This window comes from Augochlora pura, chromosome 10 (assembly GCF_028453695.1).
Source record: "Augochlora pura isolate Apur16 chromosome 10, APUR_v2.2.1, whole genome shotgun sequence".
Classification (NCBI taxonomy): Eukaryota; Metazoa; Arthropoda; class Insecta; order Hymenoptera; family Halictidae; genus Augochlora; species Augochlora pura.
Window position 1 is genome coordinate 19,050,083 of NC_135781.1, and position 25,819 is coordinate 19,075,901.

Genomic DNA, 25,819 nt, shown 5'->3' on the forward strand with positions numbered 1-25,819 from the left:
ACACAATAATATTTAAAACAGGCGTATTTCGTTTACTTATAACTACACTGCGGACATTGTGCATTTCTTACACTAATTAGTAGGCATAATTCAAAACATTTGCACCATTTAATTAATTGAAGGTGAGCCATTTTAGTCAAGTTATTAAAAAAATATATAAATTTCTAAGTAACTGTTTCTTGCAATAGGTGGAGACGATTTTTACTTTGCATAATGATCCGTCCTCTTAATGTATCGAATAAAAACTTTAAGAGCAGGATAACTGATTCTGTATTAAAATCTTTTATAAGTGAATTTCAAAACGCTTCGATTAATGTTAGATGATGTGATTCTGTGCGGCATTTTGCACGAATGCAATCGAGCTTGAATTTCTTACATATTTGCTATACTTATGTAAAAATCAATTGCACGTATTTCTCGAATGGATTGTAGATTTTCAAACAATAGTATGTTTTATATAATATATCTATTTTATATAAAATACATACAAAAGTTTAACGTAATTTAAATCATGATTAATGTTATAGCGATATAATATGTATTTTTAAGAAAACAAAACTTGTAAAGTATTTTTGTGGAATTGTATGGATCTCAATTTTGCGCTAGTAATAACAATTAGTTTCATGAAATCATTACTTCTCTATTTCGTAAATTGGTCGCTACAATTTACGCTAATTTTAAAGAATAGTATGTGAAGTATCTCAGAAAATGAAACAAAGGTGGAAAAATATATTCTGGTAGTGTTATTGGCGACTGATATTAAACAAAGATGAAACTGTTACGCACGTTTATATGGACTGAATTCATCGATGGCCATTTAAATTGCTCAGCGAACGTGGAGACACATGCACAGAGGAAAATGAGTGATTACCTCGAATCTATCAGTCGAAACGTGTGTCCTGGAAACGGAGCGTTTCATTCATCAAACGAAGACAATATTGTTCTAAATCCGAGGACGACGCGTTCTCTATTCCGCATCAAATTTCAATCGCAAGTATCTATCCACGACAACGATACACGAGTTCTAATCAATTTTGTATTGTTTTGCGCCATTTCGTTTTTATTCTCTGTCATAAAATACCTAGGATTCCATGTATTTTTCGTTTTCCAATCACTTGTCTACTTTCACGTATCGTTTTTTTTCCATTTAATTGTTTTCCGTTGCATCTATCTCGGAATTAATTTCTAACAGTTAAGTAATTGCCATGAAATTAATCCTTCACGCTCGTGGCCATTTTAGTTCTATATCCAAAATCGTTTATCTGATTTGAAGTATTTCCATTTTACATAACTTGTTGCAATGTCTGCATACGCAATTGAGTCTTGTGAATCATACGACAATCATACTTTCTACAGTTTTATAAAATATAAACAAGATGAATACTGTAACATTGAATCTGAAAAGTGATATAATAATTTTTAGTGGCTCATTTAGAATCACCCTTAGACTGTAAAAGGTTAATATATTGTATCAATCAGAACTAATGTACATAGGATAATTTTAAAAATTTCTCTATTGTGTTCGCCATGTGCATTGATGTCTTTTCACCTGAGATACTTCTTTATTTGTCATTGAGATTTTATTTCCGTCCATCTTTTTATTTTGACGTTTATTGATTATTGGAGTATAATATGTAGGTGGCCTATTTAATATTCAGTCGTATTAGAACGGATAGGAAATTTTTGATCAAGGCATCTATCAGATTTTTGTCAAAAAGCTTGTAAAAACCTTTAATTAGAACGCGTCGAAACAATAGTAAACACTTTAAAAATGCATGAGACGCGTGAAAGCGTGTGAATAACATATGAAAACTGTTCAAAAATGTATGGAGCAGTCAACGTCCATCAAAATGCTTCGAAAACTAGTGGAAAAAAGTGAAATTCCGTGAAAACATGTGGAATCGAATTAAAACGTACGAAAACTAATCGCATAAAAGCTGGCATAAGTACTTCAAAACATGTAGAAAGGTGTGAAAACACTTTAGGGTCGCGTGTAAACGCTTCAAAATCACGCGAAACTGATAGAAATGAATAAAAACGTGTAAAAACAGGTGAGGACGAGTTACAGAACGTTTATTAAAAATATATCCTGTTTTTCCGCATACTTAACACATTTTTCCAACGCAATTCATATTGTAATATCTCGCTTACAACGATTTGGTCAGTATATCGATCTCCAGTATATGATAGCCAGTTCAGTATTTTCTAAAGCTTTTTTCACAAGCACCACAGAAAATTTCATGAATTCAATATTATTAAATTCCAACAATTTTTCTCTATATTTCAAGAACTTTCGTCTTTTACACGTTCAATTTTAACAAACAAATAATTAAATTTTAATGAATGAACTGAACATGTCATATTCGACAAATATAAAGTCAATTACGATCGAATACGAACTAAAAGAAGAGTAATTGGCTACCGCATAGTAATTAGCTCCGCTATAACGTGCAGAACGTTTTATTGTACAAATCGATAAAGATGAAATCTGGCACTGCAGCTAACAGTTCTATTATCCCGACGTTCGTGCCACTCTCTGTCAAGTTAAACGAAGTTCCACAGTACGACCGAATGACTCGAATAACACTAGCCGCCATCAAATAGTCGGAAGGGCTTGGAAAACGCGAAAGAAGATGTTCTTTCCCGGCTTTCATCGGGTCGAATGCAAAGTAGAAGAAGATTACTCGATATTCAGACAGAGCGAGGGTATGTCCTCTCTTCCTTATTCAGAGGAGATACGCGCGCTCGGTGCATCTTGCCGGACTGACATCACCTTCAGCTATCTCGCGGGCCGCATCGCACCGGGTATCGACGGAATTTCCCGGGCACGAGAATTTTATTGCTCTCGGCGGCGGCCGGTGCCAGCACCTACGGTTCCAGAAATTCACGTCGGACATAGAATGGCCCGCATCTTCGGCGTGCCCGCACCTGTTGAATTAGGACATCGATCGGGGTGTGTGCTCCTTGCGGCCGGACGAACGTCCGCCAAGGAAGGTGGCGCGACTTCGCCGCGATCCCCGACCACTGAATAACCGGCGATCAATTCACCAGAATGCGGACTTTACGACAGTTTTATCCGGTTCTTTCGCTACACCCCTCGATAATGGAGCTAATGGCGGCGCGATGGAAACCTCAGCTTATTCGCTGAGCGACCTCTCCCTCCACCTCTCGCGAGTTTCATTCGACAGTCAGAACTGTCGAATCGTTTACGCTGGCTGGAGCTGGTGTCCCGAATTTCAGAGTCGAAACTGTCTATTTTCGATATCGGTTTCCGGCGGATATTCGTGGAACTTGCTTTTTAAATATCTTTTTAATAATTCCACCGATTTGGGAATTTAGCTTCTTATCTTATTTTTGCCGTCTGAATGAAGTTTCTCAAATTTGGAAGTTTTAAATGCTCTCTAAATTGACGAACGTCACTTTATTTAAAACTTTGCCTCTTTTTCTATTCTTCAAAAGGGACTAGTAAAAGACTGTTCAACTAACTATTTTCTTATATTTTATATACAGTACTTTTCTACAATGATCGTTACATTTATTTAACACAAGGAAAAACTTGTAAAGTTGATAACATCAAAGCAGTGTTAAATTCTTCAAAATGAAACTTTGTATTAAGATGGAGATGCTTTCACATTCTTGTACACTGTTGTACAATAATCGTTCCATTTGTCGCATTTATAAATATTTTACAACTTGAAATTCTTTACAGTGAAATCACTTATTCGAATAATTATTAATAAGCTCATTTTGTCTACCTACTTTTCTATAAATATAATAACTGCTTAATAGCAGTTATGGACCACTTGTACGATTACAGTTGTAAGGTTACATGTAGATGTAATATACATATACAATAGTTTTTACATTGAATTATTCTACTATCTTCTCAATCTAAATTCCTCAAGTTATTATATAATTTCACTAAACAATTTGGTTTCTTCTAAGTGTGGCATAACCTTTGCTGTTTGTTTATAGTTGTCCAAATATTCTTCGATGATATTGGGCATTGTTATTCTTTTCGATATTGTTGTACGATGATTCTATAAATACATGCTTAACTGTAAGCACAATATTGCGAAAAATACCGTTTAGAAGGTATATATTGATAGATCTTTTTTTCTCTCTCTCTCTCTCTCTCTATAACACTATATATATATATTTTTATGTATATTTTTTTCTTTTTTTTTAATGTCTGTATAATATATGTACGGTATTGGTACAAAATATACACTCCCAGAGTTCACGTAGTAGAGAGGAATATTCCACTTATGTCAAATATCTTTTATTAAGAATTTCTGAGCATCCTCAAACGGAATGTCAACGTGCATGAAATCTATGTTTACCTCGTTGTTATTTCTTGAAATTTCTACATTATCGAGTGTACTTTCGCAGATGGTTATAGCACAGTATTGTAGAGCAGAGACAGCTCTATTGAATAAATATGACGCACTTTGTCAAACAGCAACAAACCGTTGTAAAATAAGAGAGAATAAAAAAACGGTACGAACTTATTCCCCAACCCAATATTTTGATATCTGTATAACTCGTTTAATAAATCACTTAAAATCAAAATTTGTTTCGAGTAAAACATATCTTTATGTTCTTCTTTCAAACCGGTAGCATTCAAGTACCATGTATTAGCAGTTATGTCAGAAATAAATGAAAAATGTATCGTGTATTTCTTTCCAATATTTTCATAAACCATCACGAGATGTCCATTTGCACACGTCATTCTGCTCGGATTGTTTACGATTTCAAGTCCCGAAGTTTTCCGATATCTCAATATACGGAAATAGAAATGTGTTCGCGTAAACCGTTAAACCGTTGTTAACGCTTAGGAATATTTCATTAGCTAAGGAGATCGATATACGGTGTACGTTAGACTAGAACGGTGTAAGCCATGCCAGTGTAAATCGCAACGGCACGTTGATCGCATCACACCATCGATCGGGTCTCTTGAAATAAACGTTTATCATGATTCCGGTGACGAATTTTCGTGGCAAATCTCGAGAAAACCGGTGGGGATCTGCAGAAATTTGGATTGACGGACCGTGACGCGATTAGCCTGCGCGAGGTGGTATTATGGTCTTTGTTTGGGCAGCAAAAGAGTGAGTTGAATATCCCATTCAATTGTTTAAGTAAGAAATCATTCTACTTTGCTGTTAATTGATGAAAAGGCTGCCGGTAAATTCTTAATCAGGAACACCTTTTTTGTATTTGAAAATCGAGCCCGATAATATACACAGAGATTATATTTTTTAAATTATAGACAGAAATTACAAATAGTCGTATAGATAAATAGAGATAGAGATAGATAATATTATAAATAACAGAGAATACCATTTTCTTCTTACAATTATTTGCAATCTGTAAATCGGCGATATTTATAAGAAATTATTCTCATTTAAAGTTCAAATTAATTTATCTATACTTTCTTAATGTTTTTAGTTTCGTCGACAATCTGAAGTTATAAGAATTCAAAGCATGACTTGTTTTTTATTTTTTGACAAAGATAAATGGCTAGAGTATATCCATCAATTTGCAGCTCTATCAATGCGACTTTACATAAATATTTACATAGTACACAGTAAACTTTGAAACGTGATTAACTCGCAAAGCATTATAGTCAATATAGTTTAATTATTGAATCTGCTGACTCTATACACTCTGTGCAGGTCAAGAATATTTTAAATTATTGTTGATAGTGTCAATACGAGAATCTTCTGAAGCATAAGAAACATTCTACAGCATATATCTTTCTTTCAGAAGAAAAGTTTTCAAATTTCAATGCAATCTTTGTCTATCAAATAATTATCATCCAATTTCATTCAAGTTCACGTATGAAGCTGTCAACCTACAATAACAAATATCTATCGACAAATACCAGGACTAAAAAACATCGAAAACTTCTTCATACAAAATGTGATATAACATCATAATTTACCGGTAGTAATACCATAATTACTATTTCTATATTATATTATAGTTCTGTGATATTAATTCGATATTAATTGTATTATTAACAAATGTGTAATTTGCATTTTGTGTAGACTGCGATATTAAATCAGGAGAATATTTTTATCTGGATTTAAACTGAAAATTAGAGAAAATCAAAATTTAGCGTGCAATAATTTCTGTTTATAACCGACGTAAGAAATTCCAAAGTGGCATATTTTACAATATAGCATATTACACCGTCTCACCTCCTATATTTACTGAGCAAATTAGTCTCTACGATTTTTCAGCGTCTGACAAAAAATATTTCGTATCAATGTTAATTAGTGTTTAACCGCCAAAAAATTACAATTGTTTCAATTTGAAGACAAATTGATTTTCTGTAAACAAACAAGGTCACCGTTATATTCTTCAATGAAACTAGAGAATTGTAACTTTATGGTATTGTAAGCGACGTCGAGACGAATTCAACAATCTGCTACATAATGACTTTTAGATGGTATTGAAAGGAAAATTGCCATGAATCGATTGCCACAATATTTGAAATACTTCGGCTACGCGTACTAAGGCCCTGCATGTACACATAAACAAATGCTCTTTTATTCAATATCAGACCTTGGACAATTTCATACGATGAACTAACAGATCTTGCAACAGTAACGGTAAAGTTAACAACAGTTAAATAAACGAACAGTTGTAATATTTACGTTTATCTGTTTACGTATACATGCAAGGCTTTAGTGTTATGTGTCGCCGAATTATTTTAAATATTGTAGCAATCGATCCATGTTAATATTTTTTATAAATGTCATCATATGAAATATAACGTTGCGCTTATTATGTTTATCGAAAATCAATTTTAACTTAAAAAATAATAGCAATTTCCTGTCGGTTAAATACTAATTGCCTGTGATGAGGAAACATTTTTTTGTCAGACTATCGGAAGGGATTGAAAAATCGTCTAGTTTGTGCAATAAATTCTTTCTAATTATCCTTCATCTTGTAAACATTATAATCAATGATATAGTCGACGATATAGTCAACAAACTGCGATGCTCGAATAATCATATCCCCCCTTCCCAAATTATCCATTTTTGTTTACAAACTGAAGGAAACTATTGGAAAGAATTTACTGTATATCCATTTCTACTACACGCTATTTAACGAAACTGTTGAATTATTATTTCATGGAGACAGATGCATATACCTTCTCTTTAAAAGTCATAGAAGTTATCGTATTCATACTGTTCCATACCACGCTTTCCTTGCACTGAAATACACAACAATTTGACTAGTGCTCAGACTACGATGACAGATTTGTTAGTCTGAACTGAAGGTTGTAATATAATGTCGTCAATCGAAATCGATTAGAGGAAGGTAGAGCACAAAGGTTAATGTGTAAGGACATATACGCTCTATGCAGCAACCTCTTACAAAATAGCTTTACTTAAATATGCTTGTCAATAAATCACACTATTTCAGATGTTCTTTAGCTTTTTCGATTTTCCAATATTTCGTCGAAAAGTTGTAAGCCATATCTGGAGATTGAATTAAACTGGGCGCAAAAATAGAATTTTGTGACAGATTTGAATTGAGCAGACAGCATTTTATTGAGTCGAAATTTACAGTAGCTCGATATAGAATTTTTTCGGTTTGTATTTTGACAATCAATCTTTCGCTTGTTAGATATCATCTTCAGACTTATTATTCGCACTTATTATTTTTGCAATCTTGAAAATGTCAAACATAAAGCGGAAAAACTCGACTATTATTTTCGTGATAATTTATAAAATAAAAGCATTATCAATTTCCTACATTTACATATAATCACATTATAAACTTTCATATTTAATATTGTTTAGCCCTTTGTATTCGCATGTCGTCGATATTGCGGCACTATGATATTCATGTCAAAGTGATATTTCGTTTTTATTATGTTTTCCTTATATATTCGTGTAAAATACATAATTAAAAGCGTGGACTCGTTTATTTATTAATTTCTATAATGCTTCTTATTTCAGTCCGACTTTGTATAACAAAATCACAATTTTTGCAATAATTATCAACAAAATTTTCCAAGTGCTCAGGATTCGAAGTTCACGGTGAAATTGGATACAGAAAGCAAGCGTTTGCTTAACATGCGACTTCAAAAATCGAACCCGGGAAATTTCACTGTTGCAACGAAAAGAAAAATGGCGATGCAACCGAGTAAATTGATTTCCATTCTGACAATACTATCGTTCGTAGAACGTGATCTATCCTTGGCGCTGTACGTCCTGAATCAATCGCAGGGTGATTCAAAAAGAATTTTCACGGAGTTTGCGAACCCGGTGTATATGTTACGCAGCGAGAGCTTACTATCTCAATCGTGTCACGTTTCGAGTTCCTGAAGCGATGCTCGAACTTCCTGTTATATCGTATGGCACTTCGCTTCCAACAAATTCCTCTTGTTATGAACACTCGCGTCCCTGTCTGTCTGACGTGATCGTACCACGCATACTGCGATATTATGCGATTTCTTCCTAAATTCGTTTGTTTCGTTTCATATTTCAGACAGCGTTGGCAAGTTTCCGCGTGATAACTATTGGGTTGTTCGGAAAGTAATTTCGTTTTTTCTTGTGAAAATGAAAGACAATTTTCGTATAATGAACAAATATTTTATTAATTTATATAATGGCCATTCTGTTACCAATACGTTTTGCCATCTTTCTGGTAGTACAATGATTTCACGCTCATAAAATTTTTGATTTTTGTTGACAAAAAAACTGATCAAGGTGGTTTTTGATCTCCTCATTTGAAGTGAAGGTTTTACCGTCTAAAAAATTTTTCAGTGACCGGAACAAATAACAATCCGATGATGCCAGATCTGGAGAATATGGTGGGTATGACATTGTATTCCATTCAAGCTGTAAAAGCTTTTGGCGAGTGATCAAACTTGTATGAGGTCTCGTATTATCTTGGTGGAACACTACACCTTTTCTGTTGATTAATTCTGGCCTTTTCTGTTGAATTGCATCATTCAGTTTATCCAGTTGATGACAGTAGACTTCGGAATTAATTGTTGCGTTATCCGATAAAAGCTGAAAAAAACGATTCCTTTGAAATCCCACCAAATAGACAGCATCATCCTTTTTTGATGGATATTAGCTTTGGAAATGCTTTGAACCGGTTCATCTTCTTTGCTCCACGATCTCTTGTGTTTCACATTGTTATATACTACCCATTTTTCGTTCTCAGTAATGATGCGCTTCAAAAATGGATAATTTTCGTGACGTTTGAGAAGCAAATCACAGACATCAACGCGACGACACAAACTCTCCGTGAGAATATGGAAAACCCATATATTGAGCCTTAAGTTTGACCCCAGACCTTTCAAGTGGTCATAAACAATTGGATTTGATAAATTTAACTTCTCACCGATCTCACGTGTTGTTATTCGCAGATTTGCATCAACTAATGCCTTTATCGTGACTTTATCAGCTTCAACCGGCCTTCCAGAACGTGGTGCATCTTCGACATCAAAATTGCCGGATCGAAATTTTGAAACCACTTCTGGCACTGGCGTACTGTCGACACATCTTCTTCATACACATCGGTTAATTTCTTTCCGGCTTGAATAGCTTTTTTACCTTTTCGGTAGTAAAAAAGTAAAATATGACGAAAATGCTGCTCATTGCACTCCATATTTAAAAAGGCACCAAACAAAAACTACTGCGTAGAATCAATTGGACTTTTTCACAGACAAGCCTTGCAATATCAGCTCTCAAAACATGTAATGATTATGCGGCTTAAGTGTGAAGTTGGATGTAAAAGATACAATTAAATCCTCCGTCGGGGAAAAACGAAATTACTTTCCGAACAGCCCAATAGAAATAATCGACGTATAGTGGGCCGTATTAATATTCGGACACCATCGTATTTGAAAAATTTTTATTCCGTATCTTTACTGTATGTTGAATTAATGAATTTACTGTTTTTTAATAAGTCAGAACACTTACTTTAGATTCTACAAACATAAGTCTTATTTACATAATTTGTATAGTTTTATTGTTAATTGATATTAAATGAACTAGTGCTTTAATTTGACGTCGCAAAAATATTCGAACATTCCATACGCTTTGTAGTTTAAGTGCCCTGTTAAGATGAATTCTTTGCTTGATGACAATGCTTGTAAACATATGATGTAAGCACTATCTCATAGAATTAGTTTCACTTCAAATTTTGTCCGTGTTGCACATATTAGCTGTGAATATGCCACGTAAAGGGAATAATACCTCGTTTAATGTACGCCAACTTGTTATTTATCATCGCGAAAAAGGAAAATCGAATAGAGAAATCGGGATATTATTAAATTTGAGCAAGAGCACTGTTGCGAACAATGTACGAAGATATAATCGTGAGGATTGAATTGAATCTATCCCTCAAAAAGGTCGCCCAAAGTTACTTAACGATCGCGATAAACGTAATATTATTAGGAAAATAAAAGTAGACCGTAGTTTAAGTGCGACAAAATTGACAGCAGAGTTTTTTATGGAGACCGGCAAGAAGTTGCCGAAAATCAAAAAAAAATAAAATACCGAAACAGTTCGTTGGATGCTTTATGAAAATGGATATCATGGCAGAGTTGCCCGAAAAAAGTCATATATGAACGATATTAATCGAAAGAAGCGATTATTCTTCGGTAAAGAATACGCTTCTGAAGAAGAAACATGGTGGAAAGATGTAATTTTTGCGGACGAAAGCAAATATAACATTTTCGGGTCCGATAGGCACAGACTTATATGGCGTAAAGTTAATGAAGAGCTTCTTACTAAGAATCTTAAACCAACGTTGAATCACGGTGGAGGAAGTGTGATGGTTTGGGTTTGTGTCTCAGCTGCTGGAGTGGGTGAACTAGTTTTTATTGATGGAATTTTAGACAAAAATAAATATTTAAATATTTTGAAACAAAATTGACTAAAAAGTGCTATTAATATGAACATTCGTAACGATTTTAAATTTTACTAAGATAGTGACCCCAAACATAAATCACGTATAGTTCAAGAATATTTATTATATAATTGCCCAAAAGTATTGAAAACTCCTCCACAATCACCAGATCTAAGTCCGATTGAAAATTTACGGGATTACTTAGATCGTCGAATCAGAATGTCGTCAATAAAGTCCAAAAAAGAATTAAAATTGCGGTTAACCGAAGAATGGTCACGTATTCCATTAGAATATTTAAATAAAATTATTTCTAGTATGCCTAAACGATTAAACCATGTAATTAGGCAAAAGGGTAATCCAACGAAGTATTAACATCGATTTATTTTTGTTAAAGTATATGTGTATTCTTAATGACCAGACTATAATTTGTAAAGAGTCCGAATATTTTTGCGACGTCAAAATTAAACACTAGATCATTTAGTTTCAATTAACAATAAAACTATACAAATTATGTAAATAAAACTTATATTTGTAGAATCTAAAGTAAGTGTCCTGACTTATTAAAAACCTATAAATTCATTAATTCAAGAAACAGTAAATATACGTAGTAAAAATTTCTCATATACCGAATATTAATGCGACCCATTGCGATCAGTGGCGTAGCGTGGCAAACTAGCAGAATCGAGATATTTAGCAAGTTTTCACGCATTACGTGATAATAATTGTTATAATTAAATTCTTGATACTTTGCGCGAAAGTATTTCACGCTGCCATTTTAGAAAGACATTAGTAGTGCGTTGCCTAAATGATGGCACAGAGAAAAGTATAGGATCGATTTCCACCAACCCACCCATGTTGACGTCCTCGCAGAAGTGGGGTAAAACGCGTTTTCCTGATTGGCGGAAATGATCCCTTCGTATTAGCCCCAATTTCGAGGAAACGAGGGACTCGAGCTTGACCGATTGTAAACAAACAACGCCTCCTGACTCCCTTTACTGTCCCCGTGGTCTCCTCTTGTCAATATCGCGTCCTTTGAAATGAGTTCGGCAGATCATAGACAAGTTAGAAGTGAGCGTGATACCTTGCCCCTCTACAGAAATTGTGCCATCTTGTCAGCAATGGATTGTACTTTTATATAAGCTTCAATTTAAAGGAAGTATGATAACTATAGAAGAAACGTGGTAGGTGTGGGTAAATAAATCGTGCGCGTTAGCAAGTTTTCATGTATTAGCTGCAAATAGTTGTTATGATTTAAAATCCTTGTTACTTTGTGCGAAACCTTAGTATAACTAATAAATTTTCACAAATTAGGTAGAAATAATCAGCACTATCTCTTAGAGGACGAATCTCGAAGAGAACAGTGCCATTTCTGACCCATGACAAAATCTCCCACAAACAAATTTTTTTGGGCGTAAAAACTGGATCTCGAGTGACTTACGTTCTGTTCTGCTTAATGCAATGCTTTTAATTCTTATAGCAGTTTAGATCCAATTTACAAAATCAAGTATTACAATAACGAAGTAACATAATACTAAGCGTACAAGATTTATTACTTTAAACTTAATGAGATTAACCCTAAGAGTACGAAGTATATTTTATAACATAAAGGACGGAGTGGGGTCATTAAAGTCCTCCACACAAAAATTGTTTTGTTTTGTTTATAAGTTGGCATATTAATATTACAAAGAAGGTTTGTAAATTAAAAAACGATTATTTAATTTACCAAGTCAAACTAAGAAACCTAATTTTACTTTTTTCAACAATATGTGTATGATCGGGTTTTAGGTGATTGACTCCCGCAATATCGCAATGTCTTAATAACGAAAAAGCAACTTTATTAATAGAATAAAATGTGAGAGATATAGGTACAAAAACGAAATACAATTATTAGCTATTCACCGCAGCTACGACCGATCACAACCGAGGATCGCTTCGGCGATCCTCTCCGCGTTACCGCTGATCGCTTTCCTTTGTTTTTTCCGCCGAGCGCAATACCCGGCCATCCACCAAGTCACCGCGCTCGCGACATCCTACATATGTACGAAATTATTTACGAAGTTATTAGAGAAAAACTAATCTTGGAGGACCTAACGTCCCCCACTCCGTACTCTAAGGGTTAATATATTTATCTATGACTTGTAGAAAGAAGGGACTAAAAATAATTTAATCAGTATTTATTAACGATTCATATAAAGACAATGAATTCAGGAAGAATACGATGATACACGGTCTATTTTACAATACTTAACGGCGTTATGGAGACCTCAAATCAAAGATCGAGTCGTTTCAAAATGGAATATCCATGAATCGATTAAAAAAAAAAAGATTCAGAATCGCCCGCGCCAGTAGAAAGACACGACTGTACGTTAATTTCAGAAAAATGGTGATCTGATTCGCGCGATGCTTCCTTTTTCGAAGCAGGCTATTGACATACACCGAGGCACCGGAAACAGGTTTCGATCTCTTTCGCCGGGAAGTTCGTCCTCCACTGACCACCACTCGACTCGCTATAATTTTATTTGCTTCGAGCTCATGCGTTCTTCCGTGTATAGGGCGGTTTTGCTACGCTGGAAGAGCCGTGGCTCCACTCGATGGATACAGAGAACCGTAGAGGACGCTGGAACACTGAATAAAGGAGAGAAACGCGTGATGGAAGGCGGCATCAGAGCCGCGCGGAATATTACGACGGGAAATCCGACGTTAGATATTGGCAGCTTGATAAAATGGAAATACCGTAGACGACAGAGCTGCGGCCTGAAACAGGCGCGGTGTCGTATCCTGTCAGCCTCTCGCGTTCTCCTTTGAATCTTCAGAGTTTTTCAACTTGAAACTTATGTGACGGTATTTGGTAGAACATCCTCAACGTGGTTCAGTAAAATTCGTCCGAGAGAAGTTGCAGAAATTTTAGTTGCGAAAATGATTCGTAACGCCTACGTTAGAATTTAGCGAGCCGTGTATCCTCCTCACATTGCTTCGCGTTTGCCATCTACCGCCGCTATAAAATTGAAATTTACACTCACCGATAAAAATTATGAAACATATTTTTCTATAATGTAGAATATTAATTTATATAATAAAATATTAATTATTCAATTTTTAATTTATATTATAGTTTTATATTATTTATTTACTTTTTATTTCTTTCATCTTTTTATTTGTCGTGTACACTAAACAAAAAGATATTGTAATGTAAACAATAAGTTATGTGTTTCGCTACAATATGAATTTTGGATTTAATAAGACTGGATTTGAATATAATTGGGTAAGAATTGGATTTATTAAAATATCTTGAAAGTTATTCCAAAAAACCTGTATTAATTAGTTTTGTTGGAAATCTTGCTGGAATGCGTGCTATATCACTCCACTATCATTTTCTCTCAAACCCGCAAACTTTTTCAATTTGAAACTTCGTCAGAATAGTCGTTAAATGCTCCAGCGAGAAAAGTAAAATATTTCCACAAAAGGTATCAGAAATTTAATTTCTCATTCTTATTTGTGGTCAGTCAATACGTCATTATTTGTGGACGTTGAAGCATCTTTAACCCTTTAATGACGGACTATCGTGAGAATGTACACCAGATGAACTATTTACTTTTATATTATTTTGATGGCTTTACGTTATATTTGTATTGTATGTTCTTATTCAGATTGCATTGCTTCTACTTTCATTATATTCATATTATAACCTTTATACTTTATTACAACTTTGAAGTCACATACATACAGACCTATCATGTTTCCAAATCTAATTTCGGTTTTAGCAAGAATGCAACAAAAATGTTTTATTTTGCTGTCTCGAGTCTTATATAACTTGAGTGAATTCAAATTTTCAACAAATCATGAATTCATCATTACAATATCATATTATACTATTGTATGACATAATTATATTTATAATTATCATTTTATAATAGAAATTCATAAACAACTTATATCATAGGAGGGTAAATTATATAAAGATCGTGGTAGATAAAATTTTATACAAATACCGTAAATTAAACAATGTAGCTGTAGTCTGTACGACGTACAAACTAAGCATTTGAGGGGACAACAATTTTCTTCCAGCCGAATAAATTTGATTTCGGATGAAAAGTCGGTACTCTAAATTCCCAAGAGTAGATTGCAAGCGAATGTCGGCTAGCGACATTTCTGTCAAGTTCTTTCTGTGACTACAGAGGAAAATCTGTGCAGCGGTATACAATATTGCGATATTGAATAACCACGAGCAGTAAACGCGATTCTTGTCAGGCAAGATTAATGTATCCAATAAAAAAAGAATATTTCGTCCACGCGTGTAGAGGTTAGAGATAGATATGTATCGCCGGTATGAAATATCTCGATTTTGATTGCGTTAAATTCGCGATATCTGCATCCCCGACAGAAGTATTTCGCCTGCGTCGGAATGATTGAAATGTTATTTCAAGCATCAGCTTGTACTCCTGCAATAACCGCATTTTCCTCGTGACAGGGGAGAAGGTAAACAGAAAATTGCTGTCTGGTCGAATAAACCAGAAAGGATTTTGGGGGCTAGGATCCAGCATTTGGGACATATTGCAGTCGAAAGAAATTCCAAAGAATATATTTAAAATTGTGGCGCATTTTAAGTTGCAGCTAGCTGCATAAGTAGATCGCTACATGGAAAATGCAACTTGTAGACTGAGGTGTGTTAACATTAGAACCATTGACCGGTCATAGTGACTGATCTCTAATTTTATCTTTTACAGATAATTTAAAATTGTTTCCATCAGTGTGTAATGAACTTTCTTTATTCAGGAACATGTTACAATAGAAATTATATGCAATGTAAATAAATCCAGACTTTTGATTATTATAAAATAACATGCATTAATGATGTTTAGAGTTTGGTAGTTCTAGTATTAATTAAAGAGGGTGATTACGATCTCAGAACAATTAACACTAAAGATGCTCTACAGTGAACCAAAGTGATAGATGTATGAATAATTCCGATTTTAGACAATAATAATTATAGAATGTAGCTTAATACAAATATTTTTAGTAGCATTCTGTAAAATTCGGTTCCGAATGTTAATACCATATTCTCCTATTGTAAAGCTTACCTTAACATGTTGACGCCGGCGCCGAAATTCACGATTTTCTCTGTGAGTCGGCGCCCGAAATTGACAAAAATTAAATAATTATGATAAGTTTATCATATTAAATTTCTATGTTTTTACTATTGAATATATGTTTATAATGTTCAGAGAAAATAAATGTACGGTGTGTTGTGAAATGCAAACAAAATAAGCAAATGTACGCCGCCCACGGGTCTGACACGCATGACCAACCGGTGGGTCAAGCCGTTCTCAACGTGTTAATTAACGTGTTTTTATATCGTCCATGTTAATTCTGTAAAATACGTGCTATCAATGACTTCTTAATTGGTGCGATCAGATTAATGTAAACTATAAATAAATAATAAAAAATCGAATGTTAATAATTCTAGGGCAGAAATCTTTAAACTGGCCATTCGTTCGATAGTAGTACATAATTCTAGTATTAATTAAGGTGCATAAATTGCATTCCTCGACTCGTTAATGCAAGAACGAAAGTTTTAGTTTCGAATCACATTACTTAAGAATGCAAGCTGCAGCCACATTTCATTTCATTATATTTAAGAACGTAACTTGCAGCCCTGCAGTTCACCGCTTTCAGGAATGGAATTACAGTCTAAGATCAATTAATCGAAGAAGGCAAGTTTCATTTCGTAAGAATATAACTTGCAGTCTCGTATCATTTCATCGAAGTATGCAATTTGGAATCACGTATCATCTCATTAGATGAGATGTGCAGTGCCGAATGAGGTACTCAAGGGTGCAACTGCAATCTAAGATCAGTTAATTCAAGAATGCAAGATTCAGCCTCATATAACCCGATATAAGTGCAAGTTTCAGCCTCATATCACTTAATTTGAGAATGCAAATTTCAACCTCATATCACTTCATTATAGAATGCAACTTGCAATGTCAAATGAGGTTAGTCAGGGGTGCAATTGCAGTCTGCTCCAGCCTCATGCCACTTCAATTAAGAATGCAAGTTTCAGCCTCATTGCCATTTTATTTAAGACTGCAACTTACACTGTCAAATTAGATAATTCAAGGGTACAATTGTAGTTACAAATGACTCTATTCAAAACTACAGATTGCATAACTCCCAGATCAGTTGATTCGAGATTGGATGTTATAGTATTAGAAAAAGTAATTTAACAGTGTAAGTCGCATTTTCAAACGATTTCCTTCGAAAGTACGATTCGCAGACTCGGATCGATTAATTCGAGATTAAGTGTTACAGTCTCGGTTCATTTGCCTTACGTGCATAAGAAACCGCGTTTTCACGAGCCACGTACGACGCCGGCAAGAATTCGTTTGACGCGCGTACGGACAGAAAATAAATTTGAAGAGTAAACGAAATAACGTGTCGAGCCATTATCTGTCGCTAGTATAGCGTTCGATATATCGACGTGCGAGCTCCGGTACAGAACCGGGGAATCAATGATTTATCCGCGACCTATTCGATGTTTATAATCATGGCGGTCAGTGGCGAACGATGTGTTGCACTTTAATTCAAACACGTTATCAGCTGCAACGTCAGCGATGCGGCCTGACGGCGTACAATTCCATGTTTTGAATATAGCTGCGGTTTATCCCGTAACATTGCGATTACATTTTCAGGTAGATCCGGAATTGTCGGAGAGACGAGAGAGCAGGCATGCATATTTGAAGCTTTTCCATATTTTCCGTAATAAAATGATACCGTTGAATCGCGAGCATCGAAAGAACATTTTATTAAAAACAATGATTCCCCGAAGCTCCGTATAAAAAAGGATGGAACGTTCGGCAAATGAAATTCGGTAATTTTGATGTAGCTTTAATGGACGGTATTCCCAGCGGATAAACAAGTTAACAAACAATAAAATATTCTGCCGGTATTTCCACAGCGGAGCATGAAACACGAGGAACGCATGATATCGAAATTAAAGTAAAAATGGTTGTTCCGCGGATTATGAGATACCATTCCACAATGGGTTCAGCTTTTTGCGATTCGGGGATTTAATGAAACAGCCTTCAAGTCTTTTGTGAATGGATCAACGCCGCAGATGAATTTTGCGTGCTTTCCGTCGACATTAAAAATGGGATGGAATTTTAACTTTATTTAACAAATGCACAGTACCGTAGGTAAGCACACGGACATGTTTCTGGAATTTCCAAGAGATCGATGTACTTATTTGAAATATCTGTGTTCATATTTATAATGTATTATAAAAATTAAATTTGTATCTGCTGTCCAATATATTAGAGAAATAAAGTAATTGAACATTTGAAGAATACTTCATTATTTCTTAATTAATGTAATCTGTTTTTTAATTATTTCACGACCTCTTTTATTTAACACTCAAACTTGGAATTAAGTGCATCGATGATGTATCATTATTTGGTTATGAATTTTATATAGTTTTTATACAAATGAAGTAGATCAATTACGAAGCAATGAAGAAAGCATATATGAAGAATTTATGTATGTATCTCTTGTTTCTTGTAATTAACGCTGGCAAGTTCTACTTGGCATGAAAATCTGCGATCTAGTAATTACGCCACCACGTACTCACACACGCGCTTCATTAACGTTATAAAATCGGAATCGAAGGGATCATAAATAGATCGCGGATCTTCATACAAAACGAAAATCCTCGACGATTGCAAGAAAATGAAGTCAGAACAAAATTTCTGTCTATTTTTTAATCATCTAAGTGAGCTGAAAATAATACGTGAATGTCCTAAAGTTCTTTTTATATTACCATCGTTTTAAATTTCAATTACCCTTTTTGTCATAAATGCATAAAATCCGCGGCTCTTTCATAAGTTTACCAATCGTTTCAAGCAGAAATATAAGAGACAATTTTGTTCCTTTTTCGACGCGATATTTACCGACCTTTATTTCATAATGGAGATCAGAATGCGCGGAGCTTAATGTAAATTAATACATCCGCTTCGCGAAATGTACATCGATATATAATTTTATAATGGTTTCCAGTGTTTTACAGCGGAGAGATGCTAGCTTCATTTAATCCACTTTATCTGGTTCTGTGGGGCGAATGGACCATGTTGATCCATTTTTGGATAGCCAGCTCGTCAAAACAGGGGAACGTAGCCAGTAATTATTCACTTCGGCGGTGCCTTCGCCGCCAGTAAATCTCAATGAATGCGCGTGGAAGATTATCCGGAAATTAAAATTAATGGCGGGTATTTACAACGCCATACCCCGGCGAGGAAGTTTCGCTGGAACGCAGGCGAAAGAAGCTTTCGAAGGTTTATCAATTTTTTTTCTGTCCGGGAACCAATTTATATCAGCCTTTTCGTCCGCGCGGGTGCTCGTGCAGTGTATCACAACACCATTCTGGATTATCATAAATTTGTAACGACCGTATAAATTAAAAGTTAATACCGACTTCGATTACGAACGGTCCCAAGCAAAGTTTCGGAGAACTCTAGCGTAACCTCCGGTAGATGATCTCCGTATAAATTTCTATTTTTGTTGATTCCTATGAGAAATCAGAATCAGCGGAAAATTTATTTTATTGTCTAGAAGATTGCTCATGGTAATTGAAATGCTACGAATTTGCATTTATAGATGATTTTCCATCGGTTTCATCGTTTGTGCATCGTTTGCACAATGCTTTTCAGTTTTGTTATTGTGGACGATTATGTCAGTTCTCTGATGGCCATCCATTGTGCTTAGTTTAAAGTATTGAGAAGTCCTTCGGAATGTGCAAATGGTTACTCAGAAACAACGGAGTCGATTTTAATATCTTTCGAAGTATTTTAGCAGGTGCTACTAGCTTTTATTGTGTCACAGTCATAAGGAATTTTTTTAACGCATCAAACGAGAAGATTGAAGATGTCCTTTAACTATCATTTAAGCAGACTTAAGAATATTTTTACCAGAAATTAAAGTGGTAGCTAATAAAGAAGAATTATATTGACAATTAAGCTATCGAAGAAATTTACATTGACAATCATTTAAATAACAATTTTCATTTTAGAGAAACCCGGAATAAATATTTGCGACTTTACGAATTTGTTTCAATGCAGTACGTTTAAAACAAACAGAACGAGGTACTGTAACAACGCGTTTCAACGTTTTATCAAATAAGAATCGAAATTGGATGTCCGAATTACTTAAGGAAATAGTGCGAGTCTTTGAAACATTGTTCACCGAATGAAATTGATGATGGTCTAATAAAATTACTCGGAGAGCAAAAATCGCGAAGGTCGAGATTATTTGTCATCGTGCTGCACTTCGGGATTTAGCGCGGTCGATAAATTTAATAAAGTTTAATGAGGCTTGGAGATAGTCGGATAAAGCTGGGAACGAAAAGTGAATCAGTTTCTGTTTGATGTCGGTTCCCAGGGGTGACTTTCGAAAGATTTATATTTGCAGAAACACCTGCAACTTGTTTTCAGGGAACTGTGTTACGTAGGTTTTCAAGCCTCCGGACAGAGCCACGTTTGATTTTTCAGCTGGCAGGAATGCGACTGCAAAAATTGCTTCCTCTCGTTTGCAACGACTGCTCGACGGTTTTAAATGATAACCTTCCAGTAATGGCGAGCAGAAACATTCACGGTGAAGAGAATCTCGGTTACAGTTGCCTCTGCGTTATATCCCTTCCTTCCTTCGTCGATGCGTGTCTCGAGTTCTCTCCTTCCTGCGAGTTACGCTGAAACCACGATAATGACGGCTAATTGACACTGACGGAGGCTACTTGCGAACCAAGCCGGGATCGCATGAAATCAGTGACGCGAGGCAACTGTCATTCCCGTCGAAACTCCTTCCCGATTCCACGATTTCGGAAAATCCCTCGGCCCGACCTGCTCGATCTTCCTTTGCCTGCGACACAGGCTCAAAAATTCTTTTCACTGTGTCGTTTCTTAATTCAAGACTGATTAATATTTCTGCTATTTTATGTTACATTTCGTTTCTTTCAGAAAAATTTTTGAACCTGATTATATTTAAATGATTTCACATTTTCCAAATCCTGAAGCCTCACTCCAAATACCATTAATAAACATTTTTTAATTCTTTAGCTGTTTCAGAGTTTAAGCAAAAGTATTATTTCTGTTCAATTAAAAGTTGACGAACATCCCTGCATTTGTTTGTAATATTTTATTTTCTAGTTTCGTTCGCGTGGATTTTTAAATTTGGAAGATCTGAAATTTTTCGAATCATGAAACGTTATTCAAAATACCCCCAATAAATATTTTTTAGTTTCTTAACTATTTTAAATTTGCCGCAGAAGTATTTTTCTCTGTTCAATTAGAGGTTGGTGAACATTTATACAATTTTGTATAATAATCCACTCACTAGTTTCGTTGTAATATATTTTTCAAGTTGTTTGTATTTGGAAGATTTCAGATTTTTCGAATCGTGAAATCTTCTACGGAATATTATCAATAAATATTTGTCGATTATTTAATTGCTAAGTTTTTAGTATAAAAACATTTTCCTCTGTTCAATTAAAGGTTGGGCAACATTCTTTTAATTTTCTGTAATAATCCTATCACTAGTTTCGATGAAAAGAATTTTTAATGTTGATGATCTTTTGAAGATCTTAAGGTTTTCGAAACATGAAATCTCACTGAAATTGTTATAAAAAAAGTGTATTTTGGCTGTCGAACTGTCAAGTTTTTGGTGCAAAATTATGTTTAATTAAAGGTTGACAATTATTCCTGTACTTTTTATAATGATCATTTGACTCGTTTCGGTTAAAAGACTTTTATAAAATAATTATGACTGAACGTAAATTCATACTCAGATTGTTACAAAAAGATATATTTTAGCCTTCTAATTACTAAGAATTTGGTGCAAATCTATTTTTCTCCGTTGAATTTAAAGATTGACGAATATTTGTGTATTTTCCGTAACGCTCTTTTTCTTGTTATGCTTATAAATTCTTAAAAGAAAGGTTGACATTTGAACAATTTTAATGAATTTCGACAATTGCACGATGGTCGCAGTGTTCTCCCGAACGCCACTCTATTGTTGTTATAGTTTGGCGGAGTTAAAATCTAAAAGTAGCTGTGAGCGAACCGAGGAAAGTATGCTCGGGTTCTCGCCTCGCATAATTTCTCGCTTAAGGGGTTCATGAACGCGGTCTCCGTTTAACGAAGAATTCGTTAATTGCGCCGCGCGTTTTGCAATTTCCCGAGCGTGTCTAAGTAGAAACATGCTTGCGGAAAAATGTACGATGAGGTCGCTTAATCTTTTATTAGTGTCATGGTCCGAACAAGAAGGTTTCGCACGTCGCAATTCATTCAGAATTTCCCGGCGATTAAGGAGTGAATTTCGCGCGTGCTTCAATCCCACGCTATGAAACCGTGAATTGCTTCGTTCGTGGCTTGGAAACACGCTCGGCGTGTTTTCGAAAATGCGAACGGGTTCGAAGAGTGCGTCGGCATCGTGCAATCTCGCGCGGAACGGTTTCGTATGCAAAAATGAAATGAGAAAGGTGGGCAATACCTTTTTTTTTTATATGGGTTTTGTTCCCGAGGAAATTGATTCCGAAGATTCGTCGAATGCAGTTCGACCGACAAGAATCGATTTCGGCCACCGCGAGATCGACAAATTTGATTTCGCTGTTTTCTTTTTTCAATAGCGTTCCGGGCGGCACATGAACGTTCGATTGATTCATTTCCAATTTTCGCGTACTTTAAGAACTAAAATTATCTTTGGCGCGGATTTGAAAAAATGGCAAAACTCGTTTCTTTTATAACTTTGACCGTGAATCCAGCGGCCACAGAAACTCCATAAAATTCACTACATTCGTGCAATCGAGGCGATTTATTTAACGAAATAAAAATTGAACAATTTTGGTGTACGATACCGAATAATCTTCCAATCTTCTCGCATTTTATAGATAATAATATTGGAGTACTGAATGTAGTGGTGCTAAAAACGCATTCTCATAAATGCACGACATATCCTGCACAAGTATTGAAATTATGTGTGGCAAAATGAGATTCACTTTGTATAGCAAACACAGTGTTTGTAAAATTCTTTTATTATTCTTAGGCTGCGGATTTTCCTTAAGATACAAATTGTCTGGATTAGTTTGGAGAAATAATAAATGAATTCTTTTCTTAATCACTTTAATGAATTAAAAATCAGACTTCGACGTTTTTAAATTCTTTTAATCGTTCTTATATTTCAGTATGAAAATGTCCAATTTTGTCATAAATACATAAAATCCACAATATAATTGGCATCGATAATTATGTATTGCTTTTAAAACAGAAATAGAAATAATTATAATATTATTCTGCTTAATTTTTGTACCAATTTTCTAGATACTGGTACAAACAATGTGAAATTTAAACCGTGTAATGGAAACAATACCGTTTGAAAATCAGTGAGAATGATTGAAAATCAATGAGAATGGCAGATATTAAAGCTTGCTTGCTTTTATTTTCTCGTTTTTCAAAAAATGTGATTTAAAAATATGGTTTCTGTATTTTTCTTTACTAATGAGCCTATCAGGGTTTGAGATGTTTATAATGAAAAAAATTTATAACTTGGAATGTAGCTTTTTAACTCGATTAAAGTAGATATATAAGCATAATAAGTATAATTTTCACATGATCTTTTGACCTAATAGTGAAGCTACTTCTACATATATGTGATATACGATTTCAACCACAATTCACTGTATACAATTACTCTCTTAAAGTTCATCACTCCATCATCGGATTTTTATGATACTCCGCATTGCCTAATTACATTTACCCCGTACGATGGCGTGCGTAAAACAAAATGCGATCACAAAAAGTCGCAGGGAATTCGCACTCAATTTGCAGCCCGTGTGAATCGCGATCGCGTAACATTTGGAAATATATTGTAGATGGTAATGAAATTCGAACGAGAATGAACATTCGCTAGAAAAACTAAAGTTAGACGTTCCGCTGGAAAATCCTCTCTTTTCCGTTACGGTACAGTTCTCTGCGAAAAAAACTTGCCCGGGATCGCGCAATTACATTGAAACTGCGTGTGTGCGCCACACGTGAAATCACGTAAAACGGTGAGCTATTCTAATAAACCGGAATTTATGGGTTTTATAATTTTCTGTGTTTTACTCGTACGTCCGTTTTATGCGTCGCGTTACACAATGTTATGCAACTGAACATTTTTGTCAGCCGATTCACGGGAAATGAAATTGAAAGAAATATTCCTCGTTTTATGAAATATTTTAATCTATCTTTAAGACTCTGAATAATTTTTTTAACTTCTTCTAAACACTTTTTAATTTCATCTTAACTTCTGCAAATTTTAAAAGCAACTGAATGTGTTTCAGAAGTGTATCAAATTATGCGGATCACGTAATATTTTTAAAATTGAAAACGCAAAATAAAATGATCAGACGCAAAAGTTCAATTAACAACGACGTTCACGATATGAAAGATATAATAGTTATACATGTTTTCAAATAAATTTGACAATTGGGCTACATGGTCGCATGATTAATCAAGCTGTAAAATCTAAATTTAAGTACATTGGAAAAACAATGCGATTTTAAAGTAATACATAAAAAGCTAATTGTACAGTTTTTAAAGTCGCAGTAAACTACGGAAATTACCGAACAGGATACAAGGGCGGTGATGTTAACAACTTAATAGAAAACTAATGAAACGCTTGTTCGCATACACACACAATAATCCCGCGTCGAATTTTCTGTTCAAATATAAAACTGGAAGTTATTGCAAAATAACAATGGCGCGTGACCACTCGTGACCAGACGTTAGCCCATCCTTCAGAATTAGAAACACAAACTAACGACACATCTAAGTTTACGTAAGTTTTTCTAATTTTCATGGGTTTTCGATCGCCTGTTAATTTCCTTGGCACAGCTGCCGAGAGTTTTCGCACTGAATTCTGATTACTTGCATCACGAGTATCGCAGACGTAACAACACTATATTGTCAACCAATCAAATAAACCGTCAATGATTTCATTCTAGTTTAATCTAACGATGATCATGAACCTGTAAATCTACGCTAATCAATTAAAAATCACTTAAAACTCAAAAGTAAAATATCAATTTTAATTCAAATTTAACTTTATTAATTATATCCTTTTAGGATGTATTGAAATATAATTAAATTTAAAGCAATATACCTATAAAACCACGAATTTAACCTACATTTTTCTTAGATTAAATTCAAATCAAATAATGCAAATTTTTAGAACCTCAAAATTTTACTATAAACTTAAGTACTATTACAAACCGTTATTAATTATCCAATTAGTATTATTCTCAATTTTTAAACCAACCAAATAAATTATCAATGATTTTCTTTCTAGTTCAAGTCAAGATTAATTTAAATCTGCATTTATCAATGAAACTTGTCTGCATTAATAATTTCAGATTCGAAATTCCAATATCAATTTTAATTAAAACCACGTTTTATTAATTGTATCCCATTACAATTTAATGAAATATACTTCAATTCAAAGCAATCTGCCTATAAAACCACGAATTTAACCTACGGTTCTCCAACTAAACATTTACAAGACAATATTAATTCTTGATACCGATTTTGAAAATTCCTCCCGAGAACAACGCGTTGAAATTTTCAAATATCTAAACTGTAAACGATTACAACGCTATATTCAATGCTACTTCTTTTGTTGTTATATTAATGCGTCATCAAGCGACCTTTTCTTGCGAGAGACACAGTTTGCTGTCCGGCCGCGACCGCTTGAACTTTCGCCGCTATAAATCCGGCAGTTCAACGAATTTCTAAATTAAACTTTGACAGAGTATTTTAGAAAGATCATCCACAGATTTCATCCAGTTGGCCAACCTTTCGTCGAACTCGTTTTGTGCAAACTTTGTACAAAAGTTGTTCGTACTTTCCGAGTAAATGGA

The 25,819-nt window shown here is 34.6% G+C and overlaps 1 protein-coding gene and 1 long non-coding RNA gene across 3 annotated transcripts in view; both read left to right on the forward strand.

Moving 5' to 3' along the window:
• The window catches only part of Nha1 (Na[+]/H[+] hydrogen antiporter 1), a 266,381-nt gene that overhangs the window by 89,663 nt on the left and 150,899 nt on the right, over positions 1 to 25,819 (forward strand). The window lies entirely within an intron of this gene.
• On the forward strand, positions 4,915 to 19,304 carry LOC144476555 (uncharacterized). 2 transcript variants are annotated; one of them, XR_013495048.1, is made up of 4 exons: positions 4,915 to 5,108; positions 17,574 to 17,752; positions 17,840 to 18,077; positions 18,934 to 19,304. It is a non-coding gene; the product is annotated as an uncharacterized LOC144476555 (long non-coding RNA). The 2 variants fall into 2 exon arrangements; XR_013495047.1 differs by lacking the exon at positions 18,934 to 19,304 and having other exon boundaries at positions 17,840 to 18,179.